At 40.3% G+C, this 9,212-nt stretch overlaps 1 long non-coding RNA gene across 1 annotated transcript; it reads left to right on the top strand.

The window, feature by feature from the left end:
• The first annotated feature begins 313 nt into the window (after positions 1-313).
• Positions 314-2,114, top strand: LOC141948397 (uncharacterized). Its single transcript, XR_012630456.1, has 3 exons — positions 314-368; positions 850-1,012; positions 1,995-2,114. It is a non-coding gene; the product is annotated as an uncharacterized LOC141948397 (long non-coding RNA).
• The last annotated feature ends 7,098 nt before the right edge of the window (positions 2,115-9,212 follow it).

Genomic DNA, 9,212 nt, shown 5'->3' with positions numbered 1-9,212 from the left:
GCACATAAACCTCAGAGATAGATGGCAAGATTAAATGCACTAAAGACTGAGAGGTGCTTTGATCTTACACTGGTCTAGTTCCTAGACAGCTTTGTGGGGATGTGAATATAAATCTAACTTGGAATGATGCCAAACAATTCTTCTGCAGAAGGTGAATCCCAGTGAACCATGCTGGAGAGTTGACTTGCCTTTTTGTTTAATGTTTGTCCATATTTTATGAAGGAGTTTCTGCCTCTAATTTGTACTCATGCTTTTATCTCTACAGATATTTGCAGGTAAACAGGATTGAAAAGGACATCCCAGGCCAGTGCTATTCTATCTAGGCAACTACGCTGGAGCATTTGTACAACACACTAGATGTCTATGAGGTCAGTGTGGGGGAGCAGACGGCTGTATTAGTGTCACTCAGGAGAGCCCCTATTTCTACTTGCCAAGATATAAAAACTTAATCTGGAGGCAACAGTAACACACTGAAGCTTACTCACTACCAGACAATGCTGTTAAGCCTATCTTTATAGAGGGAAGATACAACACTGGTATGATCACGATAAAAATAACACCAAGTTATCTCAACTAATCCCTTGTCAAATTCCCTAGATCCTTTAGGCAATGTGTGCACAGTTAAGATGTTAATTGGTATGGGAATGTGTTGGGTAAGTTACAGCAGTTATTGCTGTTGGAGATAGGACTATCATCCACAGCTCAGTAACCTACTTTGTCTGGCACTTGCTGGTGTCAAGTGCTTCAGATGTGTTACTGGGGACAGCAGCTACCTAATCTGCTAGTTGTAAATGTTACAGGCTACTTATTGTCTGTTTCCTCTGTTGAGATATATCTGTCTTCTGCCAGGACTAGGGGATCTACATAGCCCAGTACCAACAAGCAAGAAGCCGTGACATTCCTGGTTCCTTACTTTTTGATTTTCGGACAATATGTTTGGGACCACAAGGCTAAGAATCCAAAGCAAGCAAAATTCTCCACCCCTGCAAGAATGGATGATTTGGAAACATGAGTAAGTTAGGAATGTCTAGTTTTGAATGGAAGCAGACAGATGGTCTTTCTTTCTTTCCCCAACTCCTCACACCAACATTAGTCATCTGGAGGAGCACAGGAGTGTAAATGTGCCAAAATGGAATAATGGCCATTCTGGGATAAGATTTTTGGCAAGACATTCAACCAGTATAAACTGAAATGGCTTCATCAGAATCACCTTAACACAGGTCATGCTAGTTTGTGCCATCCTGGAGATCTGACCCACTGAATCAGTCCTGTAGTACCTGCTCTTGAAAGAGAAAAGGAAAATTTAAACCAGATTTTGGAAAATATAAAGATGAAATCTGCTCAAGTCCCCATAATGGGGTTCAGAGGAAAACTTCAAGGCCACTGGTCAAATTTGGTAACTCCCACTTCTTTGACAGGCAGTTTCAACAACAGAGAAAACATAACTATGCAAACTTGCAGTACAGCTCAACATTCAAACCTCAGGCCCTCCTGCACTGACCAAATGTACCCCTCTCTTAGCACAGTTGATGCCTTCAGAAATGCATCAAAAGCTACAGAGAGTTTCCTCCCAGGCAGCTGGTTTGCTCTGACACTGTTTGATAAGTTATGCTTATCATCATCATCATCTTCCAGTTGCCCCACTCCTTCTCATACGTTGTCACTTGCCAGGTTGGGACTCTTTCTTTGTGGTTAGCAACTACTTTGACATTGCAGGGTTACAATTAAACGATACAGTCAACAGCACTGTATTTAGAGCAGTTGGTTCAGATGTGGGAGACATTGCTTCAAATTAGTGGCTGATTCCAGTAGTGCAGGGACTTGAAACTGAGTTTCCAATGTCAGAAGTCAGTGGCTATTCCTGGGTAAGTAGGGATGTCTGACCTCAGGAACAGGCATGTAAATATAAACCATGAGCTCAGCAACACAGTGTTACCCTACAAGAAATGTCAAACAATCTGTAAAGCCATCTTTTTCCTTGTTCATGTCCATAGGCCAGACAGAGCTTGGGGCTACTTAATCATCTGATCTGCACCAGCATCTGTTGCTATACAAGTTCCTGTAACGTTTGGCTTCTATCCTGCATGGGAATCCAATATCCTTGAACTCCACTGGAATTGTTGTGAACAAAGGCAGGAGGCAACTCCTCAGTGGGTAAAATTCCTATAACCAGTAAACACAAGGTTGGGTGAAATCACGTGACTGATGTGGAAAGTCAAATATGTGCTAAAAGCTGCTGTTCAGCTTTACTAGCAATGCAGCCAGGATTCTCATTTTAAGTAATGGAGCCTGTGTATATCTTAAAACTATAGTTTGAAGAACTAAATTTTTCTAGATTCAGGGATATCTTGGAATTCTATGAATCATATAATTGTTTTTTGATAGCTCCAAGAGCATACACCCATGTCTTTCATTAATACTTCCACAGCTAGCATTCCAGTCGTGCTTTTGCCTCAGCAGTAGAAACCCAACCATAATTTTGTGGGCACAATCAGTGCACAGTAGGATAATATGTTTTGCAATAATAAGGCACATGTGTAAGGCTGTTGCCAGGTGAGCTGCTGAGGCGGTTTTAAAATAGTTCCAGACTAGTGGCTTTTGATTAAAGCTCCGTTCTCTAGCTCATTCCAGTGGCCAGAAAGAAGCACTCCAAAACTTACATCATCTTGCTGTCTGCCAGATCCTGCTTACTGTTGCCACTTGCCTCTTGAACAGCCAAACCTCAGTCCTCTTCAGTAGCTGGTGATAGCCACCAAATGACTATATGGGGAGCTGGGAAAGCGGCATTTGAAAAAAGAGCTACTCAGATTGCCTAAAAATTCTCTGTCTGTCCTGGAAAACTCGGTCAGCTGAAGGTTTTGGCAATGTCTGTGTTGTGCTTGGGAATCTTGGATAGCTGAATTTAAACCACAGCCTCAGTTCTATCTGCATCTGAAGCAGAGTGGTGGTAAGAGGGAAAAGTGTTTGCCAAATGGAGCAAAAAAACCCCTTAATTCCAAGTGGCTATGTACAGCAGGAATAATCTGTTCTTTCATGTGTATCTTTAGCTAAAAGGTGAGTGAATCAGTTATTTTTTCACTTTTTTTTTTGTTTGTTTTTAAATATTAAATATTTCAGGACTAATTGCAGTAATAAACAGGGGTTTATGGCATTCTGACATATGCCAGGGATGCTGGTTTGAAGCTTACCTAAGTACATGGCATTAGGATGCTTGGTAGTAATGCTGACAAAACTAAACCATTGTGTTTGTGGCGTCCTGAGCTTACAGGGTAAGTAACTTCAGATGCTCCCTCTCTTCCCACTCCTTACTGCTGTGGATCCTGTTTGTTGCAGCATTCAGCCAGTTTTTGAGATCTGTGATTTTATTGTTCTTTTCTAAATAATCAGGCCAACCCTGGGCATCAGAATTTATCCTACTGTCCTTGGCAGTGGTGGAGCAAGGTATTTGCTATGACGGATCAGAAAAGTCTGATATGTATACTATCTCCTGGGAGCAGGCAGAGCATCTGTATTCATAGGTAATATATTATTTTGCAGTTGATTCCTTTATGACAGCCTACCCATAATGGAAAAATTCTTCTGGTGAGGTACTTAAACACAGATATTTTTTTTTTGATGGAAGTTAACTGAGGTTGTGATTCCAAAGGCCCACAAATACTGTGTGTAATTAAACTTTGGCAAAGGCAGATTATACAACTCCAGCACAGAGAAGCTTGCATCTATAAAAGGCAAGATCTGTCCTTTGTTTATTCCCTAGTAAATCAGTGAAGTATGTCATGGTATTTTAGCATCAACTTAGCATATTTTATTTTCCCTTCTAATTTACAGGCCAGTGGAGAATAGAGATTGACCAAGTTGACTAATGACTTAGAGACTGTTCATAAAAAAGACTGGAAAGCAAACAGTTTCTCAGATCTGCAGACAATGGACAGCACGGTGCATTTATGGTGTGGTATTACAAGCTTCAGGTGCCACAAGAAAGCTAAACATGATTTAAAACTTCACTACCAAGCAATAAACTTGAAAGGGCATTTAAACACAAGGGAAAAGTCAGGCTGCATGTATGTAAGAGAAATTACTGATTTAGACAAGATATTATTGACATCTAATGGTACTGAAGGTTTCTCTGCAGTTATCAGAAGAATGATACAGCACTGACTGCATCACCCACTTGCACTAATCACTACCAGTGGGACATAACATGTATCTTCATTAGCATTTTAATTTAGATCAGGATTGTAGTTTTGATGTGAATATCTCTGTTAACCTCACCTCCCGTGCTTTAGTTTGTATTGTTGAGTGCCTTGCGGCACACGAACTGCGTACCTTTTAGATGAAACCAGAAGATGTGGTCAGACCACAAATAGGCATTCAGTTCACACAAGACTAGAGCAAGTCTGAAATAAAAAAGTGTATATAGGACAAACTCTGGCCCTTAGTACCAAATGATTTGCTCTAAAAATCTGTTTCTTTTACACCGCTCTACTTGCTAATATAGATACAATTGTACTTGACTATCAGGACACACACACGCATATATATATGTGTGTATATATATATGTACATATATAAATAGCTTCCCTTGGTCATGCTTTTAGATTTATTGGGTTGGATATCAAGCTAGCAAAAGTCAGTGCCATTTCACTGAAACCTGCTACTATCCATAAATACTACTTCCTAAATATTACAGTAGATTTGTAGTCAACTAAGTTTGACAGCTACTGTCCCATGTTCTTTAAAATAAGAGCTGCAGCAAGCCCAAGGATAGATAGCTGGACCTGTTCTGAGTAACAGGATTCCCAATCCCAAAGCTGAGGAAACCTAAATTCAAATAATGTGGTTGGCAGAGAAATATGTGTTCTGCTTGCTTCTTTGCACTCCATCTCAACATGACCAGCAGATTGTGTAGATGTCCACCTCTTTGTGTGGACTGAGATGGGTAGTTCAGTATAATGTTTCTTCAATCTCTCATAAAAATACCAATTAAATGGATTCATTGCATACAAAAATGAATGCCAAGGTTAAAGCCTGTCACAGGAATACCAGAGGAACCTTCAGAAGAAATAAAAGTATTTCCATGTTAAGGGACATGTTAAAAATAAAACTCATGAATTAGTTAGAAATAGATGAGTTAATATTTGTCATTAGTGCCTAGTTACATGAACAGGAGCACATTCATTGTCCTTTAAAAGGGAAGTTAACATTGGGAAAGGAAATGTGAGAAGGTGTGAGACTGCAATTTATAAATGGGGTTAATGACAAAAGACTGCAATCTTGCTTTCCTTGAAGTTTTCCACAACAGTAGGTTTAATTTCAGATGTAATCTAACTTGATCAGATATGTACAGCTTTCCCACTCAGACTACAATGGAGAAATACCTTGAAAAAAGTAATTTCAGACATGAAGAGAAAGAAAGTGATCAAAATGAAAATTTTCATCACAGTATTTTGCTACAGTTTTGACTTGTCCTGTCATTGTCTAGAATGAGATTTCAAATACTCCCAATATGAGGAGGGCAACATGAGACAGTGTTCACTCACACTTCCTTATTCAGCTTGAGAGATCAGCCAGAACCTTGACCCAGTGAGAAATCCCAAGTATGGCTATGAAATCGTATCTGCCAGGACTGACTGCAGCTGTGAGCTCAGTCTGATGCTTCTGCCTCTCTTCAGAAGCTGCCTGCCAAGACCTGTCACTCACACTGGTATCCTAAAGGCAAGATGGAGGGCTGTGCGACTCTTGGCCGTCTTGTTAAGACTGAATTCCATCAAAGGATGCTGTTCCCTTACGTGCTTATGTTTGGCATTCCCTCGCTTTGATGATAGTGTGAGTTGCCATTTGTGATAGCCATTTCACTTCTGTTAAAATAAACACTGAATTATGTACGCAGACAACAGCAGCTTTAATGTAGGCAGGCACCCTTTTAACATTCAGAGGGGAGAACACGCAGGTGGGATGAACCACAGCTGTTTGTAAACACTTTTTCCACCGTAACAATTGTTTTGAAGTGGGAGTGATCTCCAGGGATGCTCCAACTTCTGCACATGCCTGTGTCAATTATAAAAAACCCTGCATCTTCAGGATCCCAGAAAATTGTGAAGTCATGGACCTGGGCCTATTCTAAAATCATTTATCCAAGCACAATTGGAAGTAATTAAGCTGAAGTCTGTAAAGTAATCCTGACATGAAACGGCTTGTGAGATCAGAATCAAGACCTTCCCCTTGTCATTAAGGCATTTTAACAGGAGCTACTCCTGATCAGAAGGGAAGTAAAATACAAACAAGGGCAAAACTCTACCTCAAGCAAACATCGTGAAAGACTTGGGTTTCTTTTTCTACCTTAGGAAAGAATGAGCTTATTTCAAATTTAGACCAGGGACAATCAGCTTCTGAATCAAGTGTTGGACCCCTCCTCTCCACTATGAGTTCCAGTCAAGCTACCATTTGCCATAAGTGACATTTTGGCTAAATGCTTAAAGATCAATCCATAGTCTACATGTGATTACTGACTATGCAAGGGAATTGCATTTGGGGAAAACGTGCATATAGTTATCTTGCAGGTCTCCTTTCCTGCTGGTATAGTACTTGCATCCCATTTCTCTGTGTTGTTCCTCTTCTACAGTATCCAATATGACTTACAAAACCTTTTGTTCTTTTTCAGGAAGCTTTTGCTGAACTTCTATGCTCTTTCTCTGCATGGTGCTTTTACTCCTTTAATGGCAACAATCGTCGTTGTTACACATTCTAAGAGATGGTTGCCCTTTCAGGAGTATCATCCAGTCCTTTCTGCTTGCCTCCTATTGCTGCAGCTTTATTCTCCATGCCTCTTAATTGGCCCAGTTGGTATCTCTAGCTGTGCTGGTTGTATCTCATGCCATTCCCTCTTTTGTCTGGTCTTTTCTCAGACTCCATGACAGCCCTGAAGTGCTTACCTTCAACCCTAACCTTACGTGCTTCTGATTTTTAGTATAGATACATTCTCCACTTGAGTTCCGTAAGCTCTCACTGCTGTCCTAAAACTCCATTCTTATGGCCAGAGTATGTTTCGGTGTCTATCTAATACTTCCTGTCTTCATCTGCCAACTGAGATTCCACTCTTTTCTGGCTTTTTTCTTTACTTCCTCACTTCATTTCCTGTTTCACCTACTGCCTTGGCTTCAACCAACCCCCTCACTGTAAGAGAAAAATTAGGTCAAGACTGCAGAAGTAGTGGAGACCAAACTAATTGAACATTACAGAGGCCCCAAACTTCCTTTTGAATGTATCCGTGCAACACTGAATCAAAACTGGTGTTAGCATTCCAGTGGTCCTAGAGGCTCCACAGGGATCAGCTGTCTCCAAGAGAGGTCAGGTCTTCAGGACAGAGGCTGTTTAACTCTCAGTCTGACTGTAAGGGCCTTGGAGCCACATATCAAGGGCCATAATGCATAATATAAGCGCATGTACTGCACAATCCAATGCTAAGGCAAGAGCTTAAAAGCTTTTTGAATACCCCTCGTAAATCCATTTGGTTTAACCAGAACTACCAGCTAAAACTAAGATGGGGAAAAGAAAACTTAGAAACACCAGGACTTGCTAAAAGTCAGAAGGTAATCAGAAAGCTGGATTTGGAGTTGAATCTCAGTGCACATGTTTTCAGGCCACTATCTTACCTATTAGCCTAAGTATAATCATAGATGTGTCATTCTCAACTATGTATTTTTATTTTCTGTTAATTAGTTCAGTACCTTGTTTTGAACAACTGTTCCCTCGATCAGGACAGATGCACAGTGTGGATGAAAAGCCACCCACAAGTGCATCCCAACTGGAGCTGTAGTTATTAAACCCAAATAATTAAGACATTCATGAGTGGCATGTGAAATCTCTGGAAACTGGCAATAAATTTTTTTGTGCAGGCTCACGTCACAGTGGGCTGGAAGCCAGAACTGCTGCATGTTTGCATGCGTGCCTGTGTGCAGAGCTCACTTCTTTGGCTTTCTCAGAGAGGAACAGATCAGTATGCAAATGTTAGCTTCTAATTAAGCCCTACTTTTATGGGTTATTAAACAAACAAAAAAACCACAAAATAAACCACAAAAATATTTTGAAATGGTATTACCAATTTAAACCATTTTTTGAGACCAAAAGAAAAATACTGTCAACTTGTATACCAAGCTTTCAGCAGACACAATTTAAATGCTAAGTTATTAACCACTGTACAACTGTATTTATACTGGAAATTGCATCTGACGCTTTCAAAGAGCTTCAGATGCATGCCACATTCAGTCCCATGGATACACTTGAAACTGCAGAAATCTTGTTTAATTCTTCCATTTAGCTTATGAAACCTCTGTGGATTCAGTGTGCTGGACTTTAGCCCAGACTTTAATATTCAGTCTGAAGCCTTACAGGGAGAGTTCTGGAAAACGATTTTGGCATTGACAGAGTTCTTTCTTACCTGCCCATATTAGACCAAAGAAACACTGGGAAAAAGTATGACTCAGGCACTCTGAAAACTCCAGAGTGTAAGAATGTTGGATATATTCAAGCCAGTCATGGTGTAAGAAGGAAGGGAAAAAGCCCTCTTAGTTCCCTAGAGTCGAGGTATAAATCATAGAAGAAAGTTCTTGTCAGCAAACTGAGAGTCTAACTTCATGAATTATGGAGTAACAAGACTCCCTTCCTTAGAAGAGAGACTTTAAGTAAGATGTAACTTTATCCTCCATATCTTTAGCTCTTGCAAGTAGAAGGTTAGCTGGTAGACCTGAGGAGGGCTAATCTCAGTGACATAAACAGGCAGAGCCTGATTTTTCCTTCCAAGTATTTCCTAGACTCCAAAAGTAAGGCTCTGTCCACCAGAATTTATCTAGTGTTGTTAATTAAAATCAAGCTATAGAAGATGATTGACTCATTTCCAAAGACCAGTAGGAGTAGCCTATTGCAGTGAGCTTAGTAAAGAATAGTGGGCTAGAGACCAAAGCTTTCCTTTAAAAAAGAGCTCTTAACCGGTAACTGTTCAAGTTCCATTTCCTTAACCCAACCCAGGACCCGAGGAAGAGGCAAGAAAACAAAAAGAAAAAAAGAAAAAAAAAGTGGCTCTGCTTATCAGTAATGCAGCAAAATACCTCAGCCCTAATCTAAATCCAGAAAGAGTCTATTTTATAGAGTGCTTTGGTCACATGCAGCACACATGCAAAGATTTCTTAAACTGGAGACGGGAATTAGATCCCCGA

This window comes from Strix uralensis, chromosome 11, assembly GCF_047716275.1.
Source record: "Strix uralensis isolate ZFMK-TIS-50842 chromosome 11, bStrUra1, whole genome shotgun sequence".
NCBI classification, from domain to species: Eukaryota; Metazoa; Chordata; class Aves; order Strigiformes; family Strigidae; genus Strix; species Strix uralensis.
This window is presented reverse-complemented; position numbering and strand designations above follow the sequence as displayed.